The sequence below is a fragment of the Chionomys nivalis genome, chromosome 22 (genome assembly GCF_950005125.1).
Source record: "Chionomys nivalis chromosome 22, mChiNiv1.1, whole genome shotgun sequence".
In the NCBI taxonomy this organism is placed as follows: Eukaryota; Metazoa; Chordata; class Mammalia; order Rodentia; family Cricetidae; genus Chionomys; species Chionomys nivalis.
This window is the reverse complement of record NC_080107.1, coordinates 21,964,964-21,977,450: the sequence shown is the minus strand read 5'-3', so window position 1 is coordinate 21,977,450 and position 12,487 is coordinate 21,964,964. Positions and strand designations below refer to the sequence as shown.

The following is a 12,487-nucleotide window of genomic DNA, read 5'->3' as shown; positions in this document are numbered from 1 at the left end:
TTCTATTTGGCCATAAATGAATTAATTCTGTGTGGGGTAGGCATTTCCCTTTGTCATCTCTCTTCTGTGCAGACATATTCTGGCTTGCTTTACAGTGTGTGTGTGTGTGTGTGTGTGTGTGTGTGTGTGTTTCTGTCTCACATTTACAACATGAAGATGTGCCCAAAGGTGACCACTTTCCCCAGTATCAGCGCAGACACCTTGACTGTCCTCAGATGGGAACACTCACTGTAATGGTGAGTGTTGGTTGTCTTGGAGATTCACCTGGGACTCTGGGGGGCCATGAGACTTGAGCATTTATCAAGACAGACAGAAAGCAAAAGAATAAAATCAGAGTATAGTTTACCAGAGACTTATTTCAAGTTCCTGGGACTCACAAAAGAAAAAATCAGAAAAGAAAAGAACACAAAAAAATGCAAGTTTATCTACAGATATTCCAGTAACGCTGAGGTGTTTAAATGTCCTAGCTAACTTTAGCTGTCAACGTGACATAACCCACAATCACCTAGGAAGAGGGAACCTCAAAAGGAAAAATGGATCGACTTGCATCTGTGTCTGTGAGGTGTTTTCTTTATTATTTATTAATAATTATTAATACTAATTATTGTAATAAATGTAGGAGGGCACAGGTCGCTGTGGGCAGTGGCATCCCTAGGCAGGTGGGCCTGGGCTTATGAGAAAGGGAGTTAAGCAAGCCAGTGAGCAGCTCTCCTTCTTGGTTTCCGTTTCAAGCCCCATAGCTCGAGTTCCTACCTTGGCTTCTCCTGCTAATAAAGTAACTTTTAGGACGAAATAGACTCCTGCCTCACCACAGTGATTCTGGCCAGTGCTCTATCACAGCAACAAGAAGCAAGCTAGAACACCGAGCATGCCCCACCACACAGCCCATTATTAAACAAAACAACGTGATTTCTAAAGTACTTACTCCAAATTCTCGAAATCTAATGTCATCGTAATATTATGTAAACTGTAAAATGCAAATATAGAAAAATATACACGTAGGAAAACATATTGATAAGTATAATAATGTTGATAATTCACGTAAACTTAGGGAGACTGCTCATTGTCTTGTAAATCTTGGTAGGACATCAGGTAATAGCAGGGTTCTTAACCCAATGTCAGCTTCTCTCCCCATACTTTCTTTCATGCACATAAACAGCTAAAACAGAAACAGATATGAAAAAGTTACAATATCGGCTTCAGAGTCCCAATTAGGATGCCCAAATTTAAATTCTAGTCACCAATTATACAATAGTTGTAGTTTAATATTTTCTCTAGTAAATTCCTGGATTTCCTTGATGTGAATCAGTTTTCTCTGGTATTTTTTAATGTTTAATAAATGAGGCCTAAATCCCATGAAATGTCATTTGGAGGCTTTTCAATAATGACAAAATTATTTCCAGATTTACTGTGTTCATATATGAGAGTTTAAAAGATGTGTTTGTCATTATTAAAAAGGTTTTATCTAAAATAGCTTCATTGAGGCATAATTTTATTCAACAAAATGTATCCATTATTACTATATAGTTATTCTTAAGAAAAGTATTTTCTAAGACATCACTGCTCTCCAGTTTGAGGATCTTTCTCTCCCTAGAAAACCTTTACCCATAACACTCCTGCTCAGTCCCTCCAGACCAGGCCAAGGGTAACCACTGATGATATATTTTAAACTCTGTGAAAGTTTTATAGAACTGACATCATACAACACATGTGCTTTGTGCGTGGCTTTATTTTCTCTTAACATGTTTTAGAGTTCACCCATCTAGCATGTATCTATAGCTCATACTTTTTACAGCACAATAGTATTCTACTATGCCAGTAAGCAGTTGAGGGATCCTTGGGTAATGTCCAGGTTTTCACAACAGTAATTTCTACTATTATTTTTCATGTACAAGTCTATAGAACATGCATTTTCCTGAAGGAGGACTGAAAGGCCATATGATAAGCATATGTTTATGTTTCTAAGAAATCATCACATCGTTTTTCAAAATAGTTATGCCATTTCACTTTCCAATCAGAAGTTTATAACTATTTCTGGTATTCCTTTGTGGTTCTAATTATGATTTCCCTGATGATTGATTCTGAGAATATCTTCATGTGCTACTGGCCACCTGAATACTAGACTAGTGACATGTTTATTAGAATATCCTACTCAAAATGATTATTTTGTTTTTGAGTGTGAGTGTGTGCTTGTCTCTGCAGTGTGTCCTGGTACCCGTGCCCTCAGAGCGAGATGTGTCATTTCCCCTGGGGCTGGAGTCACAGATACCTACCTGATACTGGTGCTGGAAGGCAAACCAGTCCTCTACAGGTGCACCACTAAGCCGTCTTTCCAGCCCCTTCCTCCCCAGTTTTCAGTTGAGTTGCTTGGCTTGTGTTTGATGCACTCACCCCTCCAGCAATCCTGCATTTGCCTTTGCATGTGCTTACTGGTTTGTTGCTGTCTTCTGAAGGGAAAGTGATGTCATTTTGATAAAAGCTAACTTACTAATTTCTTTTTTCATAGCTGGTGATTTTGGAGACATAACTAGGAAAGCGTTGCCAAAAGCGAGGTCACAAAGATTTTTGTGACCTCCTGTCAGGAGTCTTCCAAGTTCCAGCTCTCACATGGAGGTGTGCGGTGGATATTGCAGAAGCGCTTCTCTGTACAGTGTGAGCTAAGCACTTGAGTGCATTGCTGTGCGTGTGGACATTCAATATCATCATCCCAAAAGCATTTCTTGAAGAGACGCTCCCCCATTGATCTGCTTCGGCATCTTTGTTGAAAGGAACTGACCACAATGTATGGGCTAATCTCTGGACCTGCTTTCTCAATGATCTACAGGGCTAGCATGCCAATGTTGCATTTATTGTTGCAGCTTTATAAGTAAGATTTACAATTAAATATTGTAATTACTCTTTGTTCTTTCCTCAGAAATTGGTTTTGGTAGTCCTGCTTCTCTGCGTTTCCATTTTAAGATGATCAATTGCTACAACGGTGCCTGCTGGAATGTTGACAGGGATCATATTGAATCTATAGATCAAAGGAATTATGCTTTACTTAACAATGTATGCAGAAAAATTGCACTTTTATTGTTGTGAATAATGAGGCCGTGAGTGGACTTTTTGTTGCCCTTCAGATTGCTAGTCCTAAGCATATGGTTTTATAGAAAGACTATGTTCTGTGACTTTACTAAGTTCATCAATTAGTCCTAGGGCACGCATGTGTATTCTTTCGGATCTTCTGTAGACAGGATCATGCAGATGTGGACAAAGGCAGGTAGCTTTAGTTCCTTTCCCTCTCCAGTCTGTATGCCTCCAGATTTTGTTATTCCCTCGGCATCACACTGACTAGAATATGCAGCACGGTGCTGAGCAGTATGGGTGCCTGTGTTATGTCCCTGTTCCTTCTCCAATTTGGTTACTAAGTATTTTTCTCTTTGTTTTCAAGATGAGGTGCACACTCTGTGCATGGCCATAGACTCTCTTCTCAGTTTTAGGGGACTGAAGCTAGTCTTTCATCATAAACACAGCGTTGGCGGTGAGTTCCTTATGGTATGGATGAAGGGAGCTCCCTTCTACTGTGAATTTACTGAGCATTTTCTTATCAATCTGTGTTTTATTCTTATCACTGACTTTTCTGCATTCGTTCCCCCCCACCACCACCAACACACACACTTTATTTAAAAAATTTACCCAATGATAGAAAAGCAGGCAGTGCCTGGCTCCTGGTTTATGGTGGAACAGTGTACTAGCATGGGCTGTCACACACTCTCCCGGTCCACGGGTGTGCAGAGTTGTAACAAGCTCCACAGGGGCCCTGTGAGGGTGGAGTCACAGGAGTAAGTGTGAAGAGGGGATGGGGGCCCAGGAAGAGGATAAGAGCAAGGCCCCACGTCAGAGGGTAGCATGGAGGAAGCTCTTGCAAGTGACTGATTCCTCCCCTCTCAGCCTCCAATCAGGATGAAACAGAGAGAGCAGGAGACCTAAGCTTAAGGATATAACGTGTCTTATTTTCTGATGATTTACTTTAGGAAAAACTCCAAAGACCCTTTTGTAGCAGCAAATTCATATTTAGTAATCATCTGTAATCACTTCCTGGTTAAGGATCATCTGATGTCCCAGGATGACACCGAGTGAAGAGCTATATGTTAACCAGCTTTCAGTAGCCTCGATGAATATTTAACATCTAAAGAAAGCTTATTTTTTTGTCCCATATTTTTAGCCCACAAAGGTCTGAACCCATTGCCTTGGGTCCCATGCCAATGTCATGGTGGGGAGCACAGAAGGAGGCCGGGAACCTAAGAGAGTTAGCAGACTGCAGTCCCACAACTCTACAACCACCTGGCAACAGTGTTCCTCTAGGGAAAAGACCTCAACCAGGGGATCTCTGGGGCTGTAGTCCAGATCCAAACTTCAGCACCCGGCCCTTGTCTGATTGTTCTTTCTTGCGCTGAGTGTCACACAAAGTTTGTTGCTCTGTGGGTTGTATTAGTGCATTCTCAGCATAGGTCCATCTATGAAGACTGTCAGAGTCAGTTTTTTTTTTTTTTAAAGATTTTATTTATTTATTATGTATACAACATTCTGCCTCCATGGATGCCTGCAGGCCAGAGGGCGCCAGATCTCATTACAGATGGTTGTGAGCCACCATGTGGTTGCTGGGAATTGAACTCAGGTCCTCCGGAAGAACAGTCACTGCTCTTAACCGCTGAGCCATCTCTCCAGCCCCAGAGTCAGTTTTAAAGGACAGTTTTGCTAGATATAGATCCTCATTTCCCATGTTTTTCTTTGATTATTTAAAAATATCTATCCTATTTATTATCATTGTGTGTCATGGCACACGTGCGGAGGTCAGAAGATACTGTCCAGGAGTTGGGTCTCTCCTTCCACTGTAAGTTCCAGGGATTGAGTTCAGGTCATCAGACTTGGCAGCAGGTACCCTGACTGCTGAGTGAGCCATCTCAGAAGCTTGGCGTGCTCATTTCTGTTTAGCCGCCTACATGAAGATCTCTAAGGGGAAAAGAGCATCTTAGTCTGCAGGTGCCTCTGCTTAGCTGTTTCCCCCACCATAGCACACAGAACCAGAAGGCTCATGTTCAAGATACTTATTAAAAAAAAAAAAGAAGAATTGAAGTTGGGCATGGTGGCACATGCCTTTAATCTTAGCACTACAGAGGCAGAAAGCAGGCCGATCTCTGAGTTCAAGACCAGCCTGGTCTACGAATCAAGTTTCAGGAGAACCAGGGCTATTACCCAGAGAAACTGTCTCAAAAAACAAAACACAAAAATGTGTTTTATTTTTATTTGTGTGTGTGTGTGTGTGTCAGGGGCAGGGTTAGAATGTGCATATGGGTCCTGGTGCTTGCAGATACTAGAGGTGTCTGATCCCTTGAAGCTAGAGTTACTGTTTGTTGTTCACTGTTAGACATGGGTGCTGGGAACTGAATCCAGGTCCTCCGCGAGAGGAGTGGATGCTCTTAACCACTGAGCTTGCTCTTCCACCCCTAAGTGGTATTTTGAGACAACAAACTGGGGTCTTCAACAGCAGCTGAGGCAACATCAGGACCAAGGGAGCTTGCTTGCTCTCTAAGTTCTGCATCGCTGGAAGACTTTGGCTGATATCATTATAGTCATCGGTAAACAGCCAGTAACTGGGCTACATTAAATTAGGTCCCCATAAGGTTGTTTCTAGGAGGGAATAAAGGATCATGAGTCATGCAGACTCTTCCAAAAGCCTGCGGAGTTAGGTCTAGGAAGTCACACATAACAGATGTCTGGTACACGTACCAAATGTTTGATGGCTTTCTGATTTTGTGAAATTATTAAATTCTAACAATCTTATCTTGTTTTGAGAGACAGCATAACTTTGGAGCTTAACACGAAGGCAAAAATTAAGTCACTCTTATTTAAACGTCTTGGCAAAGTTGAGTTCCAACCGCTTTCCCAATACACAGTCTGAGTTGTGAAGAAGGCACACGAATCCACTTCTTTTCGTGCATGCTTCCAATCATGTTTTCATGGTTCCACAGCCTTGCTGTCTGTGAAGGCTACAGAGGAAAAATCTCTACCCTGCACAGATTCTCATTTTCCACATTGAATATTTAATTTCATTTTGTTCTAATTACCTCTCAACATTACTGATTCCTGTTTGTCATAGTTGGAAATCAGCTTCCTGGAAGGACTATAATGATTAATGCACGCAGGCTTCTCCTACTGCGGGGCATACTTCAGGGGCTCCAGGCAAGGGATAGATAGTCTTGGACACACTAGGGAACGTATCCTCTAGGGGAGAATGTTCATAGGGAAGCAGGTACACCAGGAGGTCAAATGTCAAGTGCCACAGTGATGTGCTCAGGCAGCAGTCAGCCTGAGGTTGGTGGATGGGGACAAGGTCAGGAAACCCAGTTGAGTCTTTAGGGTGGTGAAGGATTTTCATGTTTCAGGAAATGTGGTTGAAGGTGAGGCACGACCTAATCCTGAAACCACCTGAGCTAGTTTTGAGCCCTGGCCATGGCCCCCAGGCTCAGCGCTGCTGTTCTTTTCTGCATTCACTGCCTGCCTGCTTGTTTAAACATTCCTCTTCGTAAGAAGAGCTACCGGTGCTGGTGCATTCTCAGAGCCTCTGTTTTCACCGCTTCTCCCTACTATAGAGGTATCAGACAGAGGCGTCTTCTATTCCTTCCTTTCTATGGTATATTTCAAAAGGAAATTGTCCCCCTAACCATCATGAGCAAATATGAAAACAGTAAACACTGCAGAGCACTGCAGTCTCCTGGCCTTTGTGAGGTTCCGGTCCACTCTCTGCTCTGGTGTTGGAGAGTTCCTTAGGGTTCTGCTGTTTACTTCTGATTCTGGGGTAAAGTCACCCAAGTTCTACATTCATTTCAAACCTTGTCCACATCAGCCTAAGTAGAGCCTCTTGCCCCTCCCTTTCCACCTTGGCTACCAAGCAGCCAGACTTAGACCCCTAAGGAACGGTTCTCGGCTCAGGTAGGCCATTTGCATTTCTATGGCTCCTCAGGCTGCCTGACAAAGGTTCCCTCCTCTCGGAGAGTCTGGAATTGGGGTGTCTCAGCTTCTTTTCTACCTGACAAAGCAACTGAGAAGAAAGGGGATTATTCTGGCTCACAGTTTCAGGTTACAGCCCCAATCCAGGGAAGTTCCAGCAGCTGCTCTGGACAGCTGGCATGACTGCAGTCATGGCGCCGAGAACACGCGGATGCTTGTCTCCCCTTTTCATCTGACACAGGGCCCAGCGCCAGAAATGGTACAGATTACATCCAAGGTAGGTAGGTCCTCACACATCCTTACAGAAAGCTGCCCTCCAACTATGACAACTAGAATTTTCTGGTTTTCCTGAGTGTTCAAACGAGGGGGTCTCTGGTTCTCTTGGGCTCTTTTCCTTCTCTGTTGGTTTGTCTTGCCCAACTTCAATGTGAAAGTTTTTATCTTATATTTTATTTTGTTGTATAAAAGAATGAATGAATGAGTGAATATCTAGCCACTAGAGTAAAAATAACAGCTGAACTGTCATTTATATCTGCTGGGAGCAGAAAAATCAGTTTTTCTCAATGAAGTGGCACTGGGCATATCCACCACTCCAGGGCAGAACTTATGCCCAGGAGTAGTTGATCAACATATAATAGAGTCTACAGTATTTTTGTATGCTTTTATTTGGTTACAGTTTGGCGGGGCTTTTGCTTGTTTTGTTTTGGGGGGTGTTTTTTTTTGTTTGGGAGGGAGGGTTTTGTTGTATTGATTTTTCAAGAAAGAAATTAACGTTGGGGTGGGTAGGGAGGGAGAGTGGATCTGGAATGACTTGGGGGAAGGGGAGAATATAATCGAGACTATTTAAATTTAAAAATTGTTTTAAACAGAAAAATATTTTAAAAAAGAATTAAGCCCTTAAGCAGTATGTCGGGGATAGCCATGATTTATTGCTTATTGATGAGGTAACATTGGTCAGCTGTCATTAGCTCTCATGGCCTCGTGTTTATGTCAGCTCTCATTGCCTCAATTCAAATATATTTTAAATATAAGACTCTGAATATGACAGTCTTCTAGTAATAAATGTATTCGCATAAAAATATAAACTTTTAAAAATCTGTTTATATAAGAAAGACCCCCCCCCCCGAAGTGATTACAAATCCTGCCAAGTTTTAGGTAAAGTTGTGCTTTTGTTTGTTTGTTTTGAGACAGGGTCTCACGTAGTCAAGGCTGGCCTGAAACTTGCTATGTACCCAAGGATGAGGATGTACTTCTGATCCTACCATCCCTCTCACCCACGTGCTGCCCTTACAGGCATGAATGCCATTCCCGGTCCAAAAGACACTAGTACATGTGAGAACTTAGTCAGCAAAACCAGCTGCAATTTTGTGCAGAGAAAGAACCATCTTCAAGGGTCAAAGCATCTGGGATGAAAAAGTGGAGCTGTCCTGTTAGTACTGCTTCTTGGTGAAAGGAACGGCCAGCAGATAAAGAGGGAGGATAAGCGAGAATGGTTCCATAAAAGGCCAGATATTTGGGAGGCTAAGGGAGAACCTTGGGAGGAGAGGGTAAAAAAGACAGTCTGAGAAAGTAGAACCGACAGAGAAACATCTTGTTGGTAAGAGTGCTGTGTGTTTAGTAGTTAACTGACAGAGAAAATCCCTGCTGGCAAGATTGCTGTGCTGAGTGCTTAGTAGCACAGCTGGAGTATGAGAGGGTCCTAGGTTATCACAGTTCCGATGCTGAAAGGAATGTAGGAGCCAGGCAGGTTCTGAGTAGCATCAACTTTTGGTGAAACAAAGTGTTTTTTTTTAGCTTTAACCAGCAATGCTTAGCAATAAATGTTCACAAAGTTTTTTTTCCCACTAAATATAACAACAACAAAAATAATGAATGACAGCTGATTTAGGGACATCCATGATTCCTGTTGGGTTTCAGCAACATTTTAATTACTGACAATGGAAATGAAATATAAATTACACACATAAAAACAATATGAAAATACTTATTAGAGGTTTGTTTTGAGAAGAATATGAAAGAAAATGATTATTAGAGTGGAAATAAAATTGGTCCTTTTCCCCCCTTTTTTCTACAAAGGAAAAAGTGAGACACCCATTTTTGTCCTTGATTAGGCAAATCTTCCATTCATTCTATATTAATTAAATTTTAAAAATAAATTATTGAGATCTTGACTATACATTTCAAATGTCTTATTTATCAACCTTCAAATTTTGCCTTTTTCTATTCTCCTATGAACAAGCACACATTAAGCAAACAAACAATAACAAAACCAAGAAAAACTCATAAACAGCTAATTTTTCTAATGACAAGTCATGAGATATCACCAACCTTATGGCTTGCAGCCTAAACTCTAATTCTAAAATATTTAAATGATATAGTCACATGTTTCCCCATTTCGTTCCCCAATCTGTCAACTAGATTCCAGTTTACAATAAGTCCCAAGGGGATTTTTCCACAAGCAAGGTGTCATGTTAACGTTTCTTAGGATATATTTTATAAGACAAAAACCAACAACAAAACATACCATCTAATTAAAATTCAGAATGCAAGTTTAATACATGTAGCTTGCACAAAATTCCTATCAGCTTTTCCCACACAATATAGTGAAAAAATTAGTATGATCTCATATTTTGAGGAAAAGTAGCATAAACATGATTTTTTTTATCTAAAGTTGATATTATGAAAATAACAAAGTCACCAAAAGATGGAAGATGAATATATCAGTGGCTATATGTTAGAGCGATCTTTTAAAAATATATTTTAAAGTAGTATGTCTAAAAGCTCCAGATTAATGGGCAGTATCTAATTATGAACATCACTCATCAAAAATAATTAGCACAAAGCAAACTAGCACAAAACGATTTAAGTGAAAGTAGAGCACTCATTACTAAAGGTCAAGATTTTGGGTGAGTACTGAGTCCATGTCCCAATTCATCATTTATTAGATTTAGAAACAATCTGGAAAACTGTCAAAAAGCAAAAATCCGTCATTTGTAATCTATTTCTTCAATTCTTTTGCAAAATCATCAGGACTGATTCAGGCACTGCTCCAGCCGGTGAAATGCTGGACAGAGCGTGCACCTGCCAAGCTCCATGCAGAACGCACACAGGACAAGAGGGAGGGGAGAGGAGAGATTAGTGACTTGCTGTCTTGGGAAGCAGAGAACTCATTCTATTGTGGGTTGATCCTTTGGCACAATCCCATCCAGTGTCCTTACCAAAATACCACCCACAATAAATCCTGTTTCGCCGGGAGGGTTTATAAGCTTGAAGAACCAAATATCTGAGGAAATAGCCGGCTCAGGGAAGGGGGAGTGGCTGGAAGAATTCAAGTGACCCTGTGACGTCAGGAAGAAGCCGAGGTTTAAGGAATGGAGTGGAACTCACCGGGCTGCACAGATGTCAAAGGTCAAAGGGCATAGCCTTGCAGGCTCCCCAGATGCAGGAAAAATGAAACGCCCCTCCTGAGCTCTCAATGTAAAGCAGAAGTCCAGGGGCTCAGTTGTTTCTGCCTCTGACGCCAGGGACAAGCCCTACCATGCACAGTCTTGGCAATAGTCAAAAGCAAGACCCGCCCGATTTCAGAGCCCTAGCTCGGGAATCCCCTAATATTCCTTCCCCCAACCCCCTCCCGCGCCGGAGGCCACAGACACCTTCATCTTCACTCCCCACCTTCTCCTGGCCCTCTCGCTCTTAACAGCATCGGTCTCCATGGCGACCTGAAACCACAGCTCCCATTGGCTTGTTCAATATGAGGGCCGGGCCAATGGGGAGGGCCGGCCCTCTCCTTCCGCCCAATGGGGCGGGCGCGCAGCCTGCCTGGGGACGGCGGCGTGCTGACGTTCCCGGGTGCCGGGACTGGCCGGGCGGGCGGGCGGGCTGGCGGCGGGGCGGCGGCCTCCGAGCAGTCTGAGTGGCTCCGGGGCTGAGTGCGCGTGGACGCTGGCCGCGGCGGCGGCACTATGGGCACGGGATAGAGGCGAGCTGCCGCCGCCACCGGGGTGGTGGGAGAGCCTCTCCGGGGGAGGGGGCGGGTGGGGAGGGAGGGGCGGGCAGCGGCGCGGTTGCCGCACTTCGACCAGTTTGCTCCGGTGCCGCAGCGGCGACCCTTCGGTGCGGACGTCCCTGCTTCCCGGAGTGACGATGACCTCCGTCTGAGCTGGAAAGTAAGTGCGCGGCGCTGGCGGGAGGGCGCGGGGCTCCGGGGCGCGAGCTGCCCGGAGCGCGCCGAGCCGGGACCTGGCGATGGCCGGGCGCCCCCCGCGGCTCCGCGGCCGCGGTCGCTCCGTCCCCGCCGCGTGCTCCACCATCCCGCCCGCTTCTCCCCTCCCCCCCGGCGGCGCACAACTTTGCCCCGCACGGTTCTACACGGCCGCTTCTCCTCCGGCACCGTGCCACCGCTTCCCGAACTTGAGCCCCGCGGCTCCCGCGCGCCGTCGCTCGCGCCGGGGGCCGGTGGTCTGTCGGTCTGTCCCTCGTTCCCCAGAAGCAACCGCTTATCGCTGCCTCCCACGCCCGCCTCGCGTGTCGCCCCGGCCCTTGAAGCCACACTGGTGCTTGTGGAGACCGCCCGGCGGGTCCAGGGTTCCCAGCTCGCGGCAGCAAACCGCACGCTCCTCCCTCGCGGGCACCCCAGCTCCGAAGCTACGGACCGCCCTCCCGCACCGCCCTGCCTCCTCGCGGTGCCAGGAGTTGGAGCGGGGCCGCTGCACCCATCGGAGGATCGGGGTCCCTGTCCCTTCCTGCTCCTTGGGAAACGGGGGGACCAGCGGCGGGGCCGGGATCTGTCGGTATGGTGGCTTAGTGCGACACCCCGCGAGCGCAGGCAGCGGAGGCGCCGCGGTTGCTCCGGGCGCCGCGATAGGCAGGTGTGTGTGTGTCTGTGTGTCTCTGTGTGTGTCCAACGGCGACGCGCGCTGCCAGCTCGTAGGCTGGCGACAGATTGTGCTGGAATGCAAGGAATGCACCAGGGACAGAGTCCGCACGGGCCACGGTCGCACTAGCGCCTTGCCGGCCCTGCTTTCCCCGCGCAGCCAGAGGTCACCGAGCATCTTCAGAGCTGGTGAGCTTCGTTCACTCTCCTGCCTCCGCTTCTCTCCCTGCGGCAGAGGGTGGCGGAGAGGGAAGCGTGGTAGTTTCTTGGGGGCTCTAGCCTATGGTCCTGGGCTTTTGCTGCATTGGTCCCCAGGACCATGAATTTGGGTGTCAGTGTAGCCAAGGTTATTGATCGTTGCACAAGGCTCTTGACAAGTTTGGTTTTGCAAGATTTGGATAGAGCATTTTTTTTTTTTAACTAGGGTTTTCTGAGTACCCGCAGAGACAGAGGGCCGAACGTTCTTGAGTGACAAGCTTGCAGCTAACATATTTAGCTGTAGCAGAAAACGCCTTTTGGTGCTCCAGGTCCGGGCTGTACTGCGAGAAATCTTGAATGCATCACCAGTGTCGTAAGGGTTGGAATATTTCCCCTCGTCATACTGAGCTGTGTTTAGGCCTCGTA

At 45.4% G+C, this 12,487-nt stretch overlaps 2 protein-coding genes across 16 annotated transcripts in view; one reads left to right on the top strand and one right to left on the bottom strand.

Moving 5' to 3' along the window:
• Ccdc148 (coiled-coil domain containing 148) overlaps window positions 1-10,572 on the bottom strand; it is a 230,044-nt gene extending 219,472 nt beyond the window's left edge. Inside the window, exon 1 of the mRNA XM_057755389.1 lies at window positions 10,378-10,572. The gene's annotated coding sequence lies outside the window, so the exon portion shown is untranslated. The remainder of the gene's footprint in view (window positions 1-10,377) is intronic.
• A 444-nt stretch (window positions 10,573-11,016) lies between these two features.
• Pkp4 (plakophilin 4) overlaps window positions 11,017-12,487 on the top strand; it is a 212,554-nt gene continuing 211,083 nt past the window's right edge. For 12 of the 15 annotated variants that reach the window (XM_057754817.1, XM_057754812.1, XM_057754810.1 and 9 more), the window contains exon 1: window positions 11,017-11,156. The gene's annotated coding sequence lies outside the window, so the exon portion shown is untranslated. Of the gene's footprint in view, window positions 11,157-11,660; window positions 11,859-12,033; window positions 12,053-12,487 lie in introns of those variants that run through there. The other 3 variants (XM_057754819.1, XM_057754805.1, XM_057754806.1) reach the window with 3 other exon arrangements.